General features: G+C 45.1%; 1 protein-coding gene across 4 annotated transcripts in view; it reads right to left on the reverse strand.

The window, feature by feature from the left end:
• MARCHF2 (membrane associated ring-CH-type finger 2) overlaps positions 1–23,821 on the reverse strand; it is a 103,343-nt gene extending 79,522 nt beyond the window's left edge. Inside the window, exons 1-2 of one of the 4 annotated variants that reach the window (XM_032787450.2) lie at positions 23,629–23,755; positions 4,155–4,265 (exon numbers count right to left, since the gene is read on the reverse strand). The gene's annotated coding sequence lies outside the window, so the exon portion shown is untranslated. Of the gene's footprint in view, positions 1–4,154; positions 4,266–23,628 lie in introns of all 4 variants that reach the window. The other 3 variants (XR_012656793.1, XM_032787451.2, XM_032787452.2) reach the window with 3 other exon arrangements.
• Between the last annotated feature and the right edge of the window lie 618 nt (positions 23,822–24,439).

Consider the following 24,439-nt stretch of genomic DNA (forward strand, 5'->3'; position numbering starts at 1 on the left):
ATAAAACAATGTTTGCCAAGTACCACAGGCCCATCATTCCCATTCATCTTCTATTGGTGGACTAAAAAGAAGTGAACGTTTATATTAGACTGTGCAAGGGGATGTAGGGCAGGATTTACCATTGTTCCCATAGAATGAGTATGATTTGATTTCATCCTGCTACCCCTTTTTGATAGCAGAAAGAAAGATCCTCTGGGACTATATATCTGTTTCCATACGCTTACATTGGTGCTCCTCATGACTCTTGTTTTTAAAGATTTATTAGTAGAGCAAATCTCTTTGTTCTATGTTTAAGTAAACTGTAAGAGAAACATTAAGGCCTGGGTCTCAATGTATATTGTCTTGGTATCAATTGTAAACTTAGCAAGTTTGTTGCATGCTTTTTTTGTCGATATCAAACTACTGTTTATCTCATATCTATTTGTGTGAGATGGAATTGTATGCTAACCAATCACACTCAGACGATTCGAGTCAGTGTGACTACAGAAACGTAGAGGCACTGCATACCTTACAATCTATACGCTCGTCGTAGGTTACAGAAGATGACGACTACATCAAGCAAGGCCATAAAGCGTAGTGAGCTGATCATGCTGCTGTGGAACATAAAACTGGATGCGTCCTCAGTGAGGTTGCAGAACAGAAGGGCGCCCGCTCCAAACACGCAAACTCTCTGTAGGTGCTGTTCCTCGGTGCTGGTGTCTTAAGTTGGGAGTCACAATGACATTTCTTTTACCAGCCAGTGTTGGTAGCTAGCCCTTAATTATGCTTTATGCTGGGTTGCACCATATCCAGCCCACTCTCATAATGTGTTCCTGTTCCCTGTTATCTCACTCAATCCCCAGACCTCAGGAGACCTGTCGCTTGAAAAGGACAAGTACTGAACCTGGGAAAGGCTATTGGCAGATTCGTACTATCCACTTGGGGAGTAATACACCAGGCAATAAAAAGCTCCTGAGGTTAACAAGTAATAGTTAAATAGGCAAATAAAACCGGAGAAAGTTTAGATCCCTGGGCCAAAGAAACAGGGGCGATCCCAAGGTGCCTCCCAGAGACGCAGGCATTGGACATGTGTGGCGGCCAAGGGGGCCGTGCTCTCAATTGGACAACAATGATTCTGTTTTACGATAGATACCATGAGGTATAATCGCACTCTAGCCCTTTGAACAATCGCCATATTCCCAGTGGAAGAGCCGAGTTCTTTGAGAAGTGGCTAGTAACCTGTCAATTCTCTGGCATAGAAAACTGGTTGTTCGGGAGCCCTGACAATGCTGTTGGAAATCCTATGTTTATTGTTATTATCTCTTTGCATCCAAATGGTTGTAGACCATGTCCACAGAAGCTGCCCACACAGGTCTAATGATGATTTTAAATTCCTGATAAAGAAATAAAGACAATTGATTTGTGGAACCCAGTAACTTTTGGTCATGGCGTGGCTTGCCCAAAGGAGAGATTGTTGAAGTAGAGTTAATTATATTGTAAATAAGAATGGATTAAAGAATGTTGTATGTACCTTTATCATAAGCTCTTTCCAATCTGGACCTAGCGTCCAGAATCTGGTGCCTGCATGAAACCCTCGCTTAATACCAGCTTGTTTTATCTCGCTGTGCCCCATCCAAAAATCACGTGTTTTGGCTCACTCTGGTCTCCTCAAACCTTCCCTGGGAACCCCAAACTCAGATGCCCTAAGTCTACAACAGGGAAATAACCACTTCCTTCCCTTCTTCTCCCCCCAGAATTTCCTTCTGGGCTTACCTGAGAGTTACTGATGCAACCTTTACATCACAAACAAGAAGCATGTCTCTTCTCTTCCAGAGACAACACTACAGGAAACCAGAAAAGATCTATCTCTCTTCCCCTCCCACAATTCCCTGTGCTGAGATTCACCCTCCGTAGTCTAACACAAGAGTTTCCCTCCTTCGTTCCTTGCCTACCAGAGAGAAAAACTCAGCTTAAAAAGACTTTATTAAGAAAGAAAAAGACATAAAAATATGATCTCTGCATTAAGGTGACAATCAGGCTATTGCTTAAAAGAAAAATATGAATAAACAGCCTTAGTTCAAAAGAGATACATTTTAAACTTCCAACAAACACACACATGTAATTACAAAAAAAACATAACAGCCTATTATTTTCCCTTGTACTTACACTTAGAAACTGAAGATTAAAAGCTTGAAGATGAAAAAGATCCTCTCTAGCTGAGAGAAGACAAGAGACAGCACAAATTTCCTCCCAGTTTTGAAATCGGTTTCTGATTGGTCCTTGGTCGGTGTTTGGTTCTTTTTGATTAACCTTTACAGGTGAAAGAACATTAACCTTAGCTCCTATTATGAACCTTTAAGCAAATAGAATGTTGAAATACAGTGCCAGGAAGAATAGGCATAACAAGGGTGCTAATGGCAAACATTAACAGATGATCGGTATAGTTGAATAGGAATATGCCCTGGCTAGCCCAGGTACTTATAGATTCTGCTTCCTTTTTTCTTGCTAAATGCTCCCCCCTTTTATCTGTATAAATAAGATAGTTTGTGTCTTGTATGGTGCTCACATTATCTGGGTGTATTAGCAGAGCGCTGTGCTAATAAAACAGAGTGGTCTGACAAACTGTGAGTCCTGAGTCTAACTTTGACACATTCTACCCCCAGACTTTAAGTGGACCACCTCCTCAGTGTGTGTGTGTGTAAACATTTCAGGGTCAAAACTCAATGTGACACACACATGCAAAAACATGTTACCCCTCTGGCTTCTTGGAGGGCACTCCTTCGCCCCTGCAAAGGGGGAGCTGCCATTCTACCTCTCCTTTATCACTACTTCGTCGCCCTTCCTGTCTTCCTCTCCAACCCACCCTGTCTTCTTTACTCTCATCCCCCTCTAGGCTCACTGACAGTGTCCTGCCTCCAGTCTATATTTACCTGCCCCCACATTTTCACTCCCTTTCCAATACTGCACCTTTCACATTTTCCATCTGTCGCCCCTACTCCTCTGCACCTCATAAGCCGTATTCTGCTCCTTTTCAGTCTGCCTTCCACAAACCCCTGGATCTCCACACTCCTGCACTCCTTCAGTTTCCTCCATAGCTGTCAAGTTTTGTTCTGCTCCGTGTGTGTCATTGTGTGCAAATTAAAAAACTAATTTCCATATGTGCAAATAAATTGCTTAAACAATAAGCTTTCGGTCAACAAATCCTGCCACAAGCACTGGCAGGTTAGGACACAGAATAGCATAAAATGTGTCAGGCATGGCTGGTGTAGATTAGAGGTTGTTCAAAGGGGTGGGTGGTTGCTGGGACAAGTCAGTGTTTGGCAGCTGACTGGCATATCCAGGAAGGGCTCTGGACCTATGGGAGATCCTGAAATAACCAATTACACTGAAGCGAAATTGTTTTGCTTCCAAATCTCTGCACTATGGAAGTCAGCCAGGACCATGAACCAGCATAGTTTTATAGTCACAGCTGGGCCTAAATCAGACTAAAACAGACAAAGAAAAATAATAGAGAGGCTGTTAGCTGGTTACATGCTTGGCTGGACATGCAGAGAAAAAATGAGAGCACGACTATTAAGGAGATTCTAAGAAGACTTATTCAGAAGATTAAAAATGGAAGAACTTGTTTGGATGAAATTTCCTTTTCAGGAATTTACAACACCTTTAGTAAGTCCCCCACAGTGGAAAACGGTATCTTTCAGAATGGCTCTGTTGCCTTTGAACAGATACAGGAGCAAATCCACATCTCTACCTGACTTCCCTTTGGTAGGCAACAACAGTTAGTAAAGGGCTCCCTCAATTCACAGAAAGTCTTGTGTGTTAATCATATTCTGAGTAATTCATAAATAATTCATTTACTCGCTGTATCCCCTCTCCCCATAAACACACACACCTCTGGTTTACTGATCACTCCACAAGCACCTCATTGGAGTGTTACTGGAAAATGTCGGACACCAAAGGCCCTCAATAGGGAACTCATGAACAGTTTTCTAATGTTTCTGATTTGAATTGTTTAGCAAAACTATTTTTGGACAGCTATCTAGAGACCTTTCTCCACATTCTCACAGGAATCTTCTTGCACCACTGCCCAACCAGTTCCCACTGAATTCAACAGGAGCCCTTTCACAGACTTTAATGTGAACTGGATTTGGCTATTTGGCCTTCACTTAACTCACCTCTACCTCTTGACAGACTGCATCTGGGACTAGAAGTCTATGTCTGTAACATTCTCTTGCTCTCTTTTTTTTTTTTTTCTTTTAAAAAAGAGACACAGGATCTCCCAGAGTCTAAAGAAGCAAAAAGTAAATCCCATCATAGATAATATCATTTACATGATTATCAAACCAGCTGCTTTGCAAATAATAAAAATGCATACTTTTAAGTTCTTAAAATCTATTTTACCTAAATGGCTGAAAAATATATGCTCTTCCTGGAAAGGTCAGTTAGAGTTGCTCAGCCAAAACATGTGTTTTTTTGTTTTAAATGAGGAGAAAAATGCCCCTTTGTGCATTTGCACAAGACCCTGTACTCCCTCCTAACATCCTGAGGATATTTAACACTGCATTTCTTCCATGTTCTGCATCTTGCTGAAATACATGCAGCACAGAATCTTCCCCACTCCCCTGCCTCTATTCAGTGCTGCAGGGGAATCAACACACACTACAGTCTGTCAGGAAATGGGTGGCCCATTACAAAATATTTGGGATTTTCCCAACATGGTTCATGGCAGTGTGTAGCCTGAAGTCACTGCTTTAATATGTATCTGACTAATGCCGTCCAATAAACGCAAAGGAAAAGCAGTTAGTATTTCACAGTTACAGTTAGTGGGGAAGTAACTGAAGTCCAAAGAGAACATCTCCAGTGCACTCCAATTCCAATTTCATACACAGGTGAACATGTTGCATGCAAAGCCAAGTTTATCCCTTTCCTGACTTCCTAAGGACCTCAACCTCCTCTACACACTCACTCTCAAGAATTTTGACAGCTCGTCATACCCAAACCCAATCCTATCATGGGAACACCAAGGAGCAAGAGCCAGGGGTGAGTGACAAGTCCTGTTTTCAAAAAACACACCCTCCTTTTCAGTCACCCATAGCTTTCTCTAATAGCCCTTAGCAGCTGGAATTTTCCATGCTCAATGTCTGCCCAGAGATTTTTTTTTTTTTTTTAAGCTTACAAAATAATACCTCCTCAGCTGTTCTGTGAGGGTGAATAAAGGTCTCCACAGTGTTACAGATGGGAGTTTCGCATACTCAACACCTGAACAGATCTGCAGCAAAACTGGCTTGGTTTGTAGAGCTCCCTCAGATTCTAAAAAGGCTAAACCATGTGTGTTAGAAATTCAGCTCAGCAGTGCAAGTTATGCCGAGGATTTCAGAATTCTCACACATATACAGCGAGATTAGGTGGTTCTCAGATAAGTCCTTTCTGTTTATTAATTTTATTGCAAAGCTGTTTGAGGCAGGGACCGAGCTTCCCTTTGTACAGCACCCAGCACACTGTAAGAGCCACTGTGAACAGATCACCAGTAATTCTTCTCCCCCTACCCCCACCCTATTTTACCTGGATGCAGTTCTTCTGTATTTTGGGAGTGGAGAGTGCTACCTTAGTGCATCGATACTAGAAACAAACTCTACGTTCAGGCGATGTTACAGTGGTGATTAATGGCCAAATCCTGCTTGCCTTACTCATTTGATCAGTCCCATTTGTGTGAATAAAGCAAGCAAGATTTGACACCTGAATACAATAAAGTAGGGAAATGTTTAAGTTCCAGTAACATTAACTCACCCCAGCACACTGTAAGAGAGTCACTGTGAACAAACCACAAGTAATTCTTCTCCACCTACTGCATGGTGTCACTATAGAGCAGAGTCAAGTGCCTTAATTGTGCACTTCCCTACCTCAATATGCTTGGATAGCTTTGAAGTTAAACCATAACTGGATTTCCTGATGCTTGTTTTTTGGAATAATTACAACTAACCTGTGGTGTTTTTTTTTTTATTCTAAAATACTGCTAATTTCATAAAATCTCTGCTCTCAGTCTTAAACTCCATCTTAACACGGTTTTATTCAAGAATACACTAGAAAGGACTACACTTTTTGCTGCAGTGTGACAGTAGGAGCACCACACACACACACACACACAGTACAGAAGATAAAATCAGACTCTGGCGAAAGTCAAATTCTAGAGATTCTTCCACAGACCCCTGTGCCTTTGGGTTTCTGAAGAGGGGAAGGCTGTTTTGAAATGGTCATCACCAGTTCCCACCCTGTGCAACTGATGGAGCTGAGGTAGTTCCAGGCAGGTTCTGATAAAACCATGTTTTTGCAGATTCCTATAGCAACCTGTTGCCATGTGCATTCTGGGCTGAGATTTTGGTTCATTCCTCCCCCTTATTCCAGCATGTGCACATGTGTGTATTTCCAGACAGTCCTATGGTTACAAAGCTTCAGAACTGGTTTAACCCAACTACAAACACTGGTCCCAAACTGCTGCAGAGAGTTTTATGGGCTGTGATTAATGATTCAGGGGCATAGCTTCAAAAAGCTGTTCTTGTGCTTCAGCAACATGATTCATCTGGCTTAACCCACCGCATCATACTCTGAAAGCATTTGAAGAAATACCTGCCGGGCCCAACACACATTTATATATAATTTTAATATGTCTTTTAAACTTCGTTACAAACATGTACTCAGTGACACACACAAAGGAGAGATCCCCATCAGGAGATTACGACAGTGAAACAAAAATGGAAGTTGCAGGAAAATATACCTGGAATTTTCAGGTCTCCGAATACTGGTTAACTCAAACTTGTAAGTCATAAGAATAGTATGGACCTGGAATGAACATGCAATTGAGGAGAGCCCTTTCAGTATGAAGATAATAGTTCTATAGCGCTTTATGACATCAGTCCAGCCAATCAAGCTCAGGACAATAACTTACATTTGTACAGCAGCTCTCATCCTGAAGGATCTCAAAGCATTTTACAAGTTCTGTAGAGCACATGCATGGGGTAATCACTCACCAGGCCACTTCTGGATTTTCTGGCTTGTATTTATTTAATGCAACACCAAAGGTTGAGAATCTAAATGCACGAGAACCAGAACCTTTATGGAGTTAAGATTCCCATCATTAACTCACCTCTTTAGGCACTGCTTCATAGCAGTAAGTCACAGAAGGATAGAGCTGATCCAAAGATCACTGAAGCCAAGGGAACAAGTCTCCCACTGACTCAGTACACTTTTTATCAAGCCTTAGCTAAGGAAGAGGCTGTGCCAGCACACCTTGCAGGCTTGAAAGGCAATGCCCACAGACTTAATGCCATAAGCTACTATATTTTTTCAGCAGGACTATTTGCCTCACTCATGGAGTGAAATTTTAAATATTCATAACAAATTACTCCAAAATCAGCTTTATGAAGGGATAGCAAGCACTTTAGGGCAGGAACTGTCACTTTCTATGTGTTTGTATATTGCCAAGCAATCTGGCCTGGCTGGCTTCTAAGAGCTGCCACAGCGTTAGTATTAAATAGTAATAAAATTAAGCCTGCCTATCTTGCAGCGGGGACAGATGACTACAACTTGTAGTTCCTAGACAGGCCACTTTAGAGAGATGTTCCAGAGAATGTTTGAAGACTTGGTTTATTTATACTGTGGTCAGGCTTGAAATGACATAGTCTTCCAAACACAGAGGAAGACAGTCTTCCAAACACAGAGGAAGACAGTCTTCCAAACACAGAGGAAGACAGTCTTCCAGAGAGAGCAAAGTCTTAAAAAGATTAGAAAAAACTAACTTGTCAAGCTCAAGGCTTGGCAGGATTTGATTTGTATTGTATTTCAGTTTTTATGGGCAATATAATCAATACAGTTTTTATAATCAATACATTTTGCTACCGAACAATTTGAATCTTACATTTAGATATATTTTCCAAATTAGACTGAAGTTAAGTATTTCATTTACTTGATTTCAATTGTCTTTGTTTCTGGAAACTAGCAGCTGCCTGCAGGTTGCAGTGTATTTTACCACTGCACTGTCAGAGCTTGTAGTGCATATTTACACACAGCGCTCTCTTTTGCTCTTCAGTTTGGAGCCTACTGTGTATTCACACAGTGTACGCTTATTCCATAGAGGGAAGAGATTTTCTTGAAATCACCTTATATTGATATTGGTGGATACAGCACAACCTTATCCCTGGATCAGTGTTTTGGGGTACAGTCCAAATTGATAAATACTTACATTTACTAATTAAAACTGCACCAAATGGAAACTGTCTCACCAGAAGAACTACGCTGTCATTACTATGGTTCCATAATAATTTCAAAACAGTTACAAGAAGAACAGGAGTACTTGTGGCACCTTAGAGACTAATAAATTTATTTCAGCATGAGCTTTCGTAGCTCACGAAAGCTCATGCTGAAATAAGTTTGTTAGTCTCTAAGGTGCCACAAGCACTCCTGTTCTTCTTGCGGATACAGACTAACATGGCTGCTATTCTGAAAACAGCTACAGTTAACTAATTATTTTAAGTGAATCAGACCTATGGTCTTCTCTTTGCATAACACTATTTAGACGCTGATAGGCCTTCATAGTCATAAAACATGAGCAGAGTATTGTTCAGTTGTCCAATCACGTTCACACACCCGTAGTTAATATTTTTACATTTTCCCAACATAGTAACACATATGCAACAGAATGTTAGGATCCATTAGGAAAGGGACAGATAAGACAGAAAATATCATAATCACAGGTGCCGACTTCCCTTCTTTCCCATGGATGCTTGACCCCCCTCTGCCTCCGCCCCTGCTCCACTCCTTTCATAAGGCCCTAGCCCTACCCCGGCCCTGCCCCGCCCCCATTCCAACCCCTTCCCCAAAGTCCCCGCTCAAACTCCGCCTCCTCTCTGCCCCTATTCCAACTCTTTCCCCAAATCCCTGCCCCAGCCCTGCCTCTTCTCTGCCTCCTCCCCTGAGCGCACCACATTCCTGCTCCTTCCCTCCCTCCTGGAGAGTGCTAATGCTGCCAAACAGCTGTTTGGTGGCGGCCAGGCAGGAAATGCTGGGAGGTAGGCAGAGGAGTGGGGACGCAGCGCGCTCAGGGAAAGGGGAGGAGATGGGCAGGGCATAAAATATCAGGGTTGGAAGGGATCTCAGGAGGTCATCTAATCCAACCCCCTGCTCAAAAGCAGGACCAATTCCCAACAAAATCATCCTAGCCAGGGCTTTGTCAAGCCTGGCTTTAAAAACTTTTAAGGAAGGAGATTCTACCACCTTCCTAGGTAACCTATTCCAGTGCCTCAGCACCCTCCTAGTGAAAATGTTTTCCTAATATCCTACCTAAATCTCCCTCACTGCAACTTGAGACCATTACTCCTTGTTCTGTCATCAGGTACCACTGAGAACAGTCTAGATTCATCCTCTTTGGAACCCCCTTTCAGGTAGTTGAAAGCGGCTATCAAATCCCCCTCTATTCTTCTCTTCTGCAGACTAAACAATCGCAGCTCCCTCAGCCTCTCCTCATAAGTCATGTGCTCCAGCCCCCAAACATTTTTGCTGTCTTCTGCTGGACTCTTTCCAACTTTTCCACATTCTTCTTGTAGTGTGGGGCCCAAAATTGGACACAGTACTCCAGATGAGGCCTCACCAATGTCAAATAGAGGGGAATGATCACGTCCCTCGACCTGCTGGCAAAGCCCCTACTTATACAGCCCAAAATTCCATTAGCCTTCTTGGCAAAAAGGGCACACTGTTGATTCATATCCAGCTTCTCGTCCACTGTAATCCCTAGGTCCTTTTCTGCAGAACTGCTTCCTAGCCGTTCGGTCCCTAGTCTGTAACACTGAATGGGATTCTTCCGTCCTAAGTGCAGGACTCCACACTTGTCCTTGTTGAACCTCATCAGGTTTCTTTTGGCCCAATCCTCTCATTTGTCTAGGTCTCTCTGTATCCTATCCCTACCCTCCAGCATATCTCCCATTCCTCCCAGTTTAGTGTCATCTGTAAACTTGCTGAGCGTGCAGTCCACGCTATCCTCCAGATCATTAATGAAGATATTGAACAAAACCAGTCCCAGGACCAACACTTGGCAGCCGGTTTCAAGCAGAGTGCCCCAACTAGACATGAAGCCATTGATCACTACTCCTTGAGCCCGGTGATCTAGCCAGCTTTCTATCCACCTTATAGTCCATTCATCCAGCCTATACTTCTTTAACTTGCTAGCAAGATTACTGTTTATCAAAAGCTTTGCTAAAGTCAAAGAATAACACATCCACTGCTTTCCCCTCATCCACAGACCCAGTTATCTCCTCATAGAAGGCAATTAGGTTAGTCTGGAATGACCTGCCCTTGGTGAATCATGCTGACTGTTCCTGATCACTTTCCTCTCCTCAAAGTGTTCAGAACTGATTCCTTGAGGACCTGCTCCATGATTTTTCCAGGGACTGAGGTGACACTGACTGGCCTGTAGTTCCCCGGATCCTCCTCCTACCCCTTTTTAAAGATGGGCACTACATTAGCCTTTTTCCAGTCATCCGGGACCTTCCCCATTTGCCATGAGTTTTCAAAGATAATGGCCAATGGTTCTGCAATCACAAAATGCATGAGGGGAGCTTGGCTGCTGGTGGGTGCAGTGCACCCACTAATTTTTCCCCGTGGGTGCTCCAGTCCCAGAGCACCCATGCAGTCCACGCCTATCATCATAGTGCCTTCATATAAATCCATGGGATGCCCATACCTTGAACACTGAGTGCCACTCTGGTCACTCCATCTCAAAAAAGATATATTAGAATTGGAAAAGGTACAGAGAAGGGCAACAAACATTATTAGGCATATGGAACAGCTTCTGTATGAGGAGAGATCAAAAAGTTCGGGACTGTTTAACTTGAAAAAGAGATGACTAAGTGGGGATATGATAGAGATCTATAAAATCACGACAGGTGTGGAGAAAGTTAATAAGGAAATGTTATTTACTCCACATAACACAAGAACTAAGGGTCACCCAATGAAATTAAAAGGCAGCAGGTTTGAAACAAACAAAAGGAAGTACTTCTTCACACAGTGCACATTCATCCTGTGGAAACTCATTGCCTGGGGATGTTCTGAAGGCCAAAACTATAACAGGGTTCCAAAATGAACTAGATAAGCTCACGGAGGATAGGTCCATCAATGGCAATTAGCCAGGATGGTCAGGAATGCAACACCAGGCTCCGAGTGTCCCTAGCCTCTGTTTCCCAGAAACTGGGAGGGGATGGATCACTTGATAATTGACTGTTCTGCTCATTCCCTCTGAAACACTTGGCTACTGGTGGAAGACAAGACACGACACTGGGCTAGATGGACCAAAAGTCATAACAATTGTCGGACAGACAATGACTGAGACATATTTGCACCTGAAATTTGTCTCACACATGGCCTTTTCATACATGGTCCATGTGTTGCAAAAGTTAAAATACCAGTTATGAACAAAGGTGTTTGTTTGCCCAGGCAAAAATAATACTAATAATAAAATAAAAATGAAAGTGTCACTGTTCTGTCACAGGAAAAATAGAGTCATGTGTTAGTTAAAAATGGAGAAGGCGTGGCTCCACAGTATTTTAATTTTATATTGTTTTCCATGGAAAATTCTGAAGAAAGTCATTTATTCATGAATCAGAGAGGTAGCTGTGTTAGTCTGGATCTGTAAAACGCAGTCAAGAGTCCTGTGGCACCTTAAAGACTAACAGATGTATTGCAGCATAAGCTTTTGAGGGTGAATACCCACTTTGTCAGATGCATGTAATGGAAATTATGCAGGCAAGAATCAGTCTGGAGATAACAAGATTAGTTGAATCAGGGAGGGTGAGGCCCTCTTCTAGCAGTTGAGGTGTGAACACCAAGGAAGGAGAAACTGCTTTTGTAGCTGGCTAGCCATTAACAATCTTTGTTTAATCCTGAGCTGATGGTGTCAAATTTGCAAATGAACTTAAGCTCAGCAGTTTCTCTTTGGAGTCTGGTCCTGAAGTTTTTTTGCTGTAAGATGGCTACCTTTACATCTGCTATTATGTGGCCAGGGAGGTTGAAGTGCTCTCCTACAGGTTTTTGTATATTGCCATTCCTAATATCTGACTTGTGTCCATTTATCCTTTTGCGTAGGGACTGTTCAGTTTGGCCCACGTACACAGCAGAGGGGCATTGCTGGCACATGATGGCATATAACATTGGTGGATGTGCAGGTGAATGAACTAGTGATATTGTAACTGCTCTGGTTAGGTCCTGTGAGGGTGTCGCTTGTGTAGATATGTGGGCAGAGTTGGCATCGAGGTTTCTTGCATGGATTGGTTCCTGAGTAAGAATTGTTATGGTGCAGTGTGTGGTTGTTGGTGAGAATATGCTTATGGTTGGGGGGGTTGTCTGTGGGTGAGGATTAGCCTGCCTCCCAAGGTCTGTGAAAGCAAGGGATCATTGTCCATTATTCATGAGACTCCAGTCAATAGAAGCAGCTACAGAAGCAACCAACTCAGGGACTGTTGCACTGGAGTGGTGGGAGGAGAGGAGGGCAAAATGGAGCCTAGACAGGATCACTCTTCTTCTGACTCACAACTGTACAGGGGAGACTGTCATACTCTGGAGGCACGAGGACCCAGGTGGTTCTTAGTTGGGCGAAAAACTGCAGAGAGGAACCAACCAGCCAGAGGTTCTATCTGGAAGGAGCAGAAGCTGCCATAGCAGGGACAATTGGGGCAGTAAAGAAATTTCTACTGCCCTGTGCTGACAGGCTATTTGCTTCAAGCCTTCCCCTCCCTCACAGTCCCTTCACCTCAGCTTCACTCCACCCCTGCTCCTCTTCCCCTCTCCCCCACCTTGCTTGCCTTCCCATTTAGCTGACCCCTTCCTAAATAAATCCATCCCCCCGAAGATGTGGAACTAACATGTCATTTGATGCCCTCATGTTGTTCCCTCTCCTGGTCCCCACCCTGTCTCTCTCTAGTCTATTTAGATTGTCACCTCTTCGGGGTAGGAACTGTCCGCTGCTTTGCTGGTACAGCACCTTGCACAATGGGAGTCATTCTGGGTTGGTCTGTAGGCACTACTGTAATAAACATGATTAATATTTTACAAAAAACAGTTTAAACCACTTTCATAGTCTTTATGAGTTATTAAAAATCCGATGCACCACCTCAGACGATACTGGGTAAAAGCTGTAGACTAATAGAGGCATTTTGCCCATCAATAAACCGGATGGGGTAATACGGGTCAGCACTTTTTAATAACAAAACCCTAAGAGTCAGAGGTCTATATTGACAGAAGTGGGTAGTGATTTTGGATGCCCCCCAACACTGAAGCACCCATAATCATTAGTCAATTTTTGAAAATACAGGCCATGGTTTTTTTGCCAGAGAAGTCATTGCTGTGACAGTCATTCAGCTTTACCTGGGAGTATCTGAAACTGCCCAGGCCCGTCTGCAGAAGAAAATCATGTTTCAGTTTATTATTTGTCATATGGTAGCACTTCAAAGTCCCAACCGAGGTCAGGACCCTATTGTGCTAGATGCTGTATAAACATACAGTGACAGATTGTCCCTGCCCCAAAGAGTTTATAATCCATGGTGGGATAACCTTCCACACGCTCCCTGGCTCACCCATGCAGCAGTAGGATCTTCCCAGGCAAACATCAGACCTTTCATCTCCAATTCCACACCGCACCCCACCCCACCCAGAGGAAAGTGACATAATTATCACACCCACCGAGGCATATTCATTATTTGTGTTGCACTGGAACCAGGAGCACCAGTCATGGACCAGGGCCCAGAGTACTAAGCTCTGTACAAACACAGAATACGGTGGCATCTTCCCCCAGATAACAGAACTGCTTTGATCTAAGTGAGGATAGAGGAGGAGAGGTAAGTGATGCAGAATCATGGAACCCAACTTTGAGCTCAATACCATGTGCCAATATGTGTACAATCAATTGCACAATGCATCAAGTGGCCTGACTGCCACTGCTTCTGGGGAGTGCTTTCAGAGCTCCTGCATGACTTTCCAAGGCCACACAGACCTTGATACCTTCCCATGTCTATGGGTCACAGCCAGTTTTCCTGATTATCTGCTGCCTACTTCCTAGCTCCCGCATCAGACTGGTCTCCCTTCAGATTTTTAAAGGGGTCACAGGAGCTGCTCTAGACCTTACAAGATCCATATTAGATGGCGTGTGCTGCACTAATAAGCATATAAGAACTGCCCTTCTGGGTCAGACCAAAGGTCCATCCAGCCCAGTATCCTGTCTCCCGACAGTGGCCAGTGCCAGATGCCCCAGAGGGAATGAACAGAACAGGTGATCCATCAAGTGATTCATCCCCTGTCACTCATTCCCAGCTTCTGGCAAAGAGAGGCTAGGGACACCATTTAATGCACTAACGTTCACCGCAGGTCCTCTGATCTTCAGAAAGTCCATGGGAATTCAAAGCTGAGAGGTGGAGTTGGAATCATGGTGTGAAACTTTGGGAGCAGGATAGTAGCAGGAAGCCAACTTGTGGCAGATTTTTTGGGAGCCAGGGGGGCCATGTGGAGCTCGTGAATGGAAATTCACTCATTACTCCAAGAATAAGTGCTATGAGCTGGGGGTGGTTATACTGTATTTTTCACACACAAAGAAGTTGAATCACTGATATCAGTTCAGCTTTATCTTTATAATGTAACTATACATTCACATAAATTTTAACCCTGCAACCTTAACAGTGCATAACAAATTTATATTTTAAAGAGTTAATATTAAAGTTGTCCATACAAACCTTACCTCAGTTCCACTTTGTGGATGTATCATGATACAAACTGCACAATCACATATTAGTTCTCGGATTCAATATTTCCTACATTTTCTTTAAATACACTCGTATAGCATCTTGTACTACCCATCTATGCCAAATTCACTGAAGGTAATTTAAAATAATGAGTACACAGAAAAACGTAAGTCACGCTACATCTGCTGTATAAGAAGCAGCAAACAGTATTAAGTGTTAGCATACACAGGAAATTGTCATTAACTTACAATATTAACACTTTTCATAAGCCACGTACCAATCATCTTTCATTAACACATCAGTCTTTACACAACTACTATTTAATATAGTAACCAAAGGAAAACAATTTTATGCCAGAACTTTTTTGGATAGAATTTAGTTTTCAATTTATTTACATCTGTCCTCTTAAGAATATGCCAATGACTTTTAAATCAGTAGCAAGTGGACCATATTGTACAGTACAAGGTCCCTTTGCACCAGCATTCTGCTCTGGGGGTATGTGGCTGTTCCTGTATACCTGCCCAGTCTCAAGAGGCTCAGGGGGAGGGCTGAGCCCCAGATAGTCAACTCCTTCCAGGGGTTGTCAATAAACACAAACCAATTGCCCCTCAGATATGGTAAAGTTCTCCCAACTAGGCTCATTGGCTAGTGTAAAGGTGTTACGTGCCTTAGTGCTCTGCAAGGATGAGGCCCACACACACAGTGAGTTATTTGGCTTTAATGAAGGTAAAGTGACACATCCGCAACGGGGACCCTGGGCGTTGCTGTCACTTAGGCGGGGAACCCAGCACCGAAGCTCAGCTCGGCCTGGGTCGGAGTCCAAAGGCGGACCGGGAGCATACAGCTATATATACACAATACAAAAGCAACTCATACATATGCAAAAAGGGACTTCCCACAGGCTATGTCCGCCCTTTGGCCTAAGGCCATACAAACTGGTTTCAACCAGTTAAAAGCAAGTTATAACTGGCATGCTGTGTCCTACAATGACCGGCCACTTAGCAAGCAGGGGCTCTTCACAAGGCCGCCGAGAAAGCGGAGACACCCTAGCTAGGCCATGACACTGTCTTCCGTAGTCCCCTACAAAAGGCATCACAAGTGGATCCACAACAGGTCCTCTCTCCTGGGAGGGGTCACCAGGCAGTGATCAGCTGAGCAGTTTTTATCTTTAGTTAGCCCTTGCTCCAGGAGCTAAAGATTGGAGACCTACTCTTCTCACAAGTGTGCCACTGACTGGGCTGGGCTTCTCACTTTTAAGCTCTTCCTTCTAATTCTGACATCTTTCACAGGTGCACGGGCAGGGTACCCTTAGCCATGGACAGTGCATGAGCCCCTGCTTCAGGGAGGCTAGCCATGTGGCCCCGTCCCTTCTGCCCAAGCCCGATCCCCCCAAAGCCTGCCAGAACCCCGAGCCCATGGCTGATGAAGCCCCGTCTGAACAGCCTTGGTCTGCTTGCTTGCCCCAGTGCCAGGCTGCTTGCTGGCCCCAAACACCTGCAGATAACTGGCTGGAGCTGAGCTGGCACCAGTTTTGGGGAGAGGGCAGAGTGGGCAGGGCCAAGGCTTGGCTTGGGAGAAGCTTCGTCTCCCCTGGTCTATTATACCTGATGCATTAGTTTATTAACTCTGTGTTGTCCAGTGGGGGGGTTGTACACCCCACCACACCTAGCAATAAGATCACCTATTGGGATTGACCAGGTGGTCACCTGATAAAGGGCCTGGAAGGTTAAAATGGGCAGGACGCTCCTTCAGCTTTAGCTAGTGAAAACGGCTGAAGAGAAGAGCTGCATGTAGGGCCCAAAGTGGAAGGCTGCTCCTCTGAATAAAGAGGACCTCCAAGGACTCCCAAAGGAAGGGTGAGCTGGCCAGGGGCACTGCATTTAGGATGTTTGAGGTTTTCTAGATTATCTGTACTCTCTTATGCTTTATTTGTTAATTAAAGAGCAATGGTGTTAGACACTTTTATACAGAATTTTGTGCATGTTAAGTGTTACACCTACCACCAGCCCCCCTGAAGAGGAGAGAGATGAAGGCTCACACCTTTGGGTGGTGTTCTCCTGCAGCTTAAACACAGCCTCTCCCAGAAGTCTGAGGCATCAGCACTGGTTCCAGGGACTGGATCAAGGAACCACATGGTCTAAGCTATCCGAATGGTGGCACTAGACAAGGGATCTGCATCCCAAGCGTGTGCCCCAAGACCCAAGACAGGGACAATGCCTGGGCTCTGTTCAGACTCCAGATGCTAAAAACACATGGGTATTCAATGGTAGATCCCTTCACAGCAATCTGGAGGGCTGCCAGCAAGGGGAACCTGATTTGATCTGTGGTATCTTTTCTACAAACTTAGATACACATGTATGACAGTATAAAGATAGAACATGAGATCATGCAACTGAAGATTGTTACAATGTACATCCACAACAGAAGGCTACAGTTTCATGTTCAACCTTAACATTAGCACTTCCTGAAATGAGTTCTGAACTGTGCAACACTAGCGTTCATTAACAGGTTTGTTTTGCATTTAATTAATCTGAGGATGCTCTCATGAACTGGGTAACAGCCAACCTCATTCTCTGAGCTTGTTCAGCCAAGGAGCATACTGATTCTTTACAAACAAGGAAAGCCCTTTAAGTATATTTTTTTTAAAAAAAGCTTAGCCACACAGTTACCCAAGCATGTACATGCATGCTGTGACATCCGGATTAGGATACACATACATGGCATGTACCCTAAAGATGGCTTAACCGTCTCCTGCACCTACAGGAATCAGAGACTCCTTTCATCATTTGTTCCTTCTGTGGCTCCCTTTTACAGCCACGACCCCATCTCTCCTGTGTTAGATCACAGGAGTCTGGGGAAGAAGAATCCATCACATCTCTACTATGGTATCTATACTGTAGAGTCTGCACGTCACATGTGTCTGAATTAATAAAACTCTGACAAAGTGGTTTTCTGCTCTGGTAGTCATTAGAAAGTCCATAACCCGTAAGTGTATAATAAGAGTTGCTGGAGAGCTGTTCAGACTAACAGGCCTCAGAAAACAGTTGCAATCCTCTTATCTCGCAGTCTCCCCACCCAGTAACCAATGTGTTCATATGACACCATGAGCTGTCCTGTGAGGAAGAAGTGCCTCTGATGTCACAAACCCATCATCCAGCTGTAAGTTTGTCATTGGAGCAATGGACACAGAAGAGGAGAAGGAGCAGAGGACAGTGGTGATGGAAAGCAATACTTAACAAGTTCTCTTGGGATGGAGTACCTGCTCATCTTACAACAGGGATTTACAGATTCCAAGTGTATGAACAATCAGATGTATAAAGGGAAGACAACTATTCATGATTGTATTGGTTCTGAACTAGAGCTGTTATGAACTTGTGATCACAGAAAAAGTCCTTTGCAGGAACTTGTAATAGGAATGTCGGTGGACTGGAATGCCTAGTGGTTAGCGTCCAGCCAGTTGTAGAGCAGTGGTAGAGGAGCCCAGGCCCACCCACTCCACTGGACTCCAAACCAGGGCCTCAGGAGGGTCGGCAGCATTCCACCTCCAGGAACACCCTCTAAGTTACCCTCCCTGAGTCTCTCCGCTTCTGGTCGCAAATAGGAAATAGAAAAATGAAGAGGAAACCAAACAGTCAGTGCCAGCATACAGACCAGGTACTTCAAGGAGGCATCTTCAACCCTTTTTGGCAGGGACCTTCAGAGTAGGAGTAGGAGTACAGACTCCTCCCCAGTCTCCAGAGCTTTCTGAGGTGGCTTTTCAACCCTGTCGGCAGCTGGAGTGTGCTCTGCACAGTTGGAGGGGCAAGGCTAGTGGGGCCCAGTACCGTCCTTTAACCCCTTCTGTCCCAGTATGGAGTTTGTATGCCCCATCACAGGCCTGAAGGACTGACTCCTAACAGAGCCCTTTATGGAGTTGGGGGATAATCTTTGGTAAACTTATTAACATCGGTGTAGGTTCTTTTATTGTTTTTAATAGGTTTTCACTGCAATGCTTTCATCTTAAGAATAAATGTGCTTGCTTACAAAGAACTGTGTGGTAACTTGTGATGCTGGCAGCTAAAGCCGATCATAACCTTCAGATAGAAAGCAAGGCATAGATGTTGGTCTGTTTAAGCAGTCTAGCTTGCTGGGGAAATTACTATCTAGGCAGAGAACTGTGCAGACTGGAAATACCTTAGTCAGGAAATAGAGAGGGAGGGAGGGAGAGAGAGATGTGTCTGCCTGAGAGAGGTGATGGCTGAGAAGCTGGGAGCCCTCAAGGGACCACAAGAGGGGGAACACAGGTGCAATTGTACTCAGACTTTAAGGTCAGAAGGGACCATCATGATCATCTAGTCCAGTGGTCCCCAACCTTTTCATCTGGCGGGCGCCAGACGAAAGACCACTGCAGCGGTGGAGCACCCGCCAAAATGCCGCCGAAATTCGGCGGTGACGCCTCTTGATGACACCGCTTGCCGTCGACAAGCAACATCATCGAGAGGTATCCCCGCCGAAATTCAGGGGTGACGCCTCTTGATGACATCACTTGTTGGCGACAAGCGTTGCCATCGAGAGGTGTCCCCACCGAAATGCCGCTGAAATTCGGTGACATTTCGGCAGGTGCTCTCCCGGGGTCCAGGACGAGGGTGCATTAAGATGCCATGGCACCCGCAGCTACCGCGTTGGGGACCACTGATCTAGTCTGACCTCCTGCACATTGCAAAGCACAGACTCTCACCTGCCCACTCCTGTAATAGACCTAAAACCTCTGTCTGAGTTACTGAAGTCCTCAAATCATGGTTTAAAGACTTCAAGCTACAGAAAATCTGCCATTTACACTAGTCTAAACCTGCAAGTGACCGTGTCCCATGTTGCAGAGGAAAGCGAAACTGAGCCATGACAGGTAGTTCTATAAACAAGCATGTGTGTTTCTGTACTTTGGTAAGCTTGACCAATTAGTCAACAGCAACATAGTCTGACAAATGAGATTCAGTATGAGTCCACAAAGACAGGAGGAGACAACAGGCATACAAAATCAATTATAAGAAAAATCCTTTCAAATAGAAACATAATATTTATGTCTGCATAAATTAAACAACAAAGAATGAGTTTCCAAGTTCTTTCTTTGTTCAAAAAATGAGTATGATGCAGTGACACCAGACTGAAAGAGAAGAGGAGGATGTTATACTATCTTCCAAAACCTTGGTTACATATAGTATCAACATTAAATCATTAAGAGCTCACTTGTGTAATGTGTTGAGGGTGCTCATCTCTTTCCAGGAGGCTTTCAACTCCCACTGACTTCAATAGGAATTGAAGATTCTCAACACTTTTTAAGCATATCTAGGGCCTACTCCTTAAAATATAGTGTAGGATACAAAATGTTTGATTCTTGTTTTCAAAAGCTAATTAGCCTCATGTTAAACATGGTGTGCACGATGGCCCAGATTTTAAGAGTTAATACACTGCTGAAGAAGTGGAACATAAGGCTTCCTAGGAGGGGCTAGAAATTGTTAGAATTAAGTTAATTCTGGAAAAGCTATATTTTCAACATGTAATATGTAATCTCCATTTCCCTACAAGAGGCTAACAGCATTAGGTCATAAGTGCCTCTCTCTGTAGGATGTTTACATGAAAGATTTGGGGCGGGGTGGGAAAGAAGTCCACTCGATTCATTGTTAAAGCTTACGGAAGGGATATTGAGGTTGCCTGACTACATAGTTGTACTAACAAGTAGTAGATTATTGTCAGTCACAATACTTTGCACTTGTATCACTTTTCTGAAGACCACAAACATTAAGTCTCTGAACAGCCCAAGTGGTAGATGACCCTTTTTTTTTTGCAGATGAGAAGACTGAGCCACAGAGGGCTAAGTCGGTGACAGAACCCCAGGATTTCCAACTCTCTGTTCAGATTGCTAGACTACACACCTCTGCCGGCTCAACTGTCTCTTCTAGCAGATAAGTCTTCTAGCATGTAGTCTACAACACAAGAGGTCCCAAAGTTTATTTTCAATAAAATCCTCATTACAACAAGCACAGAATTATAGAAGTGCAGGACTAGAAGGGACTTCAGCAGATCATCTAGTCCAATCCCCTACACTCAAGGCAGGACTAAGTAATAACTAGACCATTCCTGACAGGAGTTTGTTTAATCTGATCTTAAAAGCCTCCCATGATGGAGATTCCACAACCTCTCTTGACCATTTGTTCCAGTGCTTAACTCCCCTGACAGTTAGGAAGTTTTTCCTACTATCCAACCTAAACCTCCCTTGCTGCAATTTAAGACCACTGCTTCCTGTCCTGTCCTATCCTATCCTTAGAGGTTAAGGGGAAAAAATTTTCACCCTCCTTCCAGTAACAACCTTTTATATACTTGAAAACTGTTATGTCTCCCCCAATATTAAATTGTCCTCCAGAATCTCAGATTTTATTTTAGAAAAGTGGTGGGCTACACAAAACAGTTACATTGGCTTACCTACACACCCATGAGCAACATAAGTTAAAGTTGGGCAGTCTTCTTCCAAGCTCTGCCCATTCGAGATGCCAAAATTAGACACTACTCAGAATAAAGTGAGCAAATACTAAAATATGACTGTGCTGCTCTCTGAGCTCCCCTAGACTCCTTGAACTGGATTCTTCTTTGGCCAGACTTCAATACGCCCATGTGCTTTGCTGGCCCCTTGAATTTAGTTTCTTCTTGAACGGGGGTAGAAAAGTGGGATGGTATCTCCTAAATGCCACCCCGTTGTGGCACAAGGGCTAGTTCTAAACTGGAAACTTGCTGTCTACACCGGCGTTTTTGTCAGTGAAACTTGTCAGTCAGGGGTGTGTTTTTTCACACGCTGACCGACAAAAGTTTTGCCGACAAAAGTGTTAGTGTAGACAAAATCTTGACTACATCGCTCAGGGTGCTGGATTTTTAAAATCTGAGATTTTGGAGGACAAGATAAGAGGATCAGACCAGAATATAGAGCAATATCCATCCTGACAATTCTGAATGAACTCAGTACCACTATACATATACATGCCTTAGGTTACTCTGAAACACATCTGGACACTATTTCTGAAACAGATCCTTGCCTCTTCTAAGTAGGGAAACTCAGTGAACAACAATGGAGCCATACAATGGAAATTACAACTCCTTTAGAGAAGACAACCTACCAGGCCCCTGGAGAATGCAACAGTCCACCAGGTCTTAAGAACCCAATCCTGTCTCCACACTTCCCTGTCTCCAACCTTCCCCATGGACTCTCCACAATCAGGCTTCAATCCATGATGTGACAAAGAGACAAGCCTTAAAAGCTGGTCAACAACCTCTTTATGGAAACTGAAAGAACAAAGCTCAACACTGATACTATTCAGTCTCTTTGCAGTGTTCAAGGCAGTCAATTACAGATGCTGCTGACCTTACAAGACCTATCCTGAGTGGATGGTGCAGCATTGTCACTGAGGCAATAATTCCTCCTGAACTGGCCCGAGAGCATAGCTGCTTCCCATCCCCAACAGCATTCACATGCACAGATCTGCAGAAATCAGTGCTGCTCCTGCCTCTTTCCCCTTCAATATGAGAACTCATGGATAAGTTGCAAGTAACATAGGCTCAATTGCCAACATACCAACACCATCCTCCTTGCATCTCCTCAGCAAACTGTATCGACTGGACACCACCAGGTGTCACACTGCCTATGTGAAATCAACACCTGGACAAATGGAGGCTTGCTCACACTGATCCCAGACAACAGCTGAAGAGCAGAGTCCACTATGGAGAACTCAAGATGAATCTTACTGTATTTGGGGACAGAACCCCAAAGAAGTTTGTGAGAGCACTGAGTTGAATTCTGACTATGCTGGAGCCCACAGAGTGCTAAGAAAACAAGGTCCTACCCCTCAACTGTCCTAGAATAATAAAAAAAAAAAAACCCAGAAAGACAACACAACACTGGATGACAGAGATCAAAAAGTCTAATCTAAATGTTAAGCTTGGAGAAACCTATGGCTTTTACTTCCCTACCTCAGAGGGATATTGGTAGGAGAAATACATTAAGGACTGTGAAATGCTTTGAGAGCTAATGAAAAAGGAAATTAAGAGCTAAGCATTATTATATTACATATTTTAATCATGGAATTAAATATACTTAAGACATTTCACTATTTACTTTGTAGATGCTTGGAAGAGGAGAGGTGTGAAAGCTTATCCAGCCTGGCAAAGGTGGGTACATTAAAATTAGACCAAGTACCACTGTCAGCATTACAGACAAAAGACCAGAACGTGAAATGGACGGGGGAACAACTACAGCGGGAAAGCAACAGTTAAACACTCTAAGAGGCAGATAGGAATCCCAAATTCCACTGGGCGACTGGACAGACTGACAGCCTAGCAACCTCAGGGCAATGCTGACACAACCAGCTCCCGTCCCTTGCCCCAGAGAACCTGCCTCAGCCTCGGGGGGTCAGGGCAAGAAGTATCTAGCTTAGACACTAAATGACTTGACATTGTCCCTCCCAGCTACCCTGGGCCAGCGCGTGGGGAAGGGGAGCAGCTTCTCCAGCACCAGCCTGGGGCTCCAGAGCCCCCCACAGCAGCCCTCCCCCAGCTCGCCCTTGCCCCCAGTATTCCCCACCTACGCAGGGAAGATGGTCCGAGCAGCGGCAAGCCCCCACCCCACGAGGGCAGATGTCGGCTCCCTATGCCACCAACCCCAGGTCCCTCTCAGCTCCACCCAGGACTCCACCCCGCGTCCCCTGGCCCCCAGGCTCCCCTCCGCTCCTTCCCAGAATCCCCTCCGCTCCCCAGCGATGCCAGGTCCCCCTCAGCTCCGCTCACCCCTCCCCGGGGTCGCCTCAGCTCCCTCCGCCCATCGCAGCCACGCACATCCCGCCCGCAGGGTCCCCCTCACCGTCCCAGTAGCACCCCGGGCCGAGCGCACGACGACCTGCCGGTCCCGGTGCCCCGGGCTGAATCTCAGCGGGGCCTGGACCGCCCCATATCCCGGCTCCAGCGGCCGCCGGGCACCGCCTACTGCCTCCCTCCCGCTGTCACGGCGGACGGGGCAGCGCACGGGGATAGCCCCGCCCACACCCATACCAACCAATCAGCGCTAGGGATCACACAGAAGGATAGACATACCGCCCAATCGTCTGCCAGAACCGCCTCCAGACGTCATGGTATCACCTTGATGGACATAGCCACTAGCTACTAGCAGCCTGGAGAAGAGCGTAATGTGGGCACAGACGCGCAGGATGCCGAGGGTCGGGGACAGGCTGGAGGAGGCGGGGCCTAGAGCAGGGGCAGGGCCTGAACCTCTCCCTCTCCTCCTTCACCTAGCCCCGCCCCCACTGCTGGGGGAGGGGCTGCCTCAGGGGGCCCTTGTGAGGCGCGCGCCAGTAGCCAGGGGGAGGCCAGTTGGAGCTGGGACCTTGTCTCAGTCTCACAGGGCGTGGGGGGCTGGCTAGGCCCACGCCTGCAGGCTGGGCTTGAGCCCCAGGCAAGCAGACCAGCTGTGGCTGAGCCATCACCTCCACCAGCCCCCAAACCCAGGGACAGTTTGGGGCTGCAAAACTTACTCCCAACAGAACATTTCCGTCTGGACAAGAGAACGGACTGAATGTTTAACTCTGTGCCCAAGAGCCTCTGGGGAGCCGGAGCTGGGATGGTTCAGGGTGCCTGAAGGGATGGCTGAGAAGGGTTGCCACACAGAGGTGAAGGAG

This window comes from Chelonoidis abingdonii, chromosome 11 (genome assembly GCF_003597395.2).
Source record: "Chelonoidis abingdonii isolate Lonesome George chromosome 11, CheloAbing_2.0, whole genome shotgun sequence".
Taxonomy (NCBI): Eukaryota; Metazoa; Chordata; order Testudines; family Testudinidae; genus Chelonoidis; species Chelonoidis abingdonii.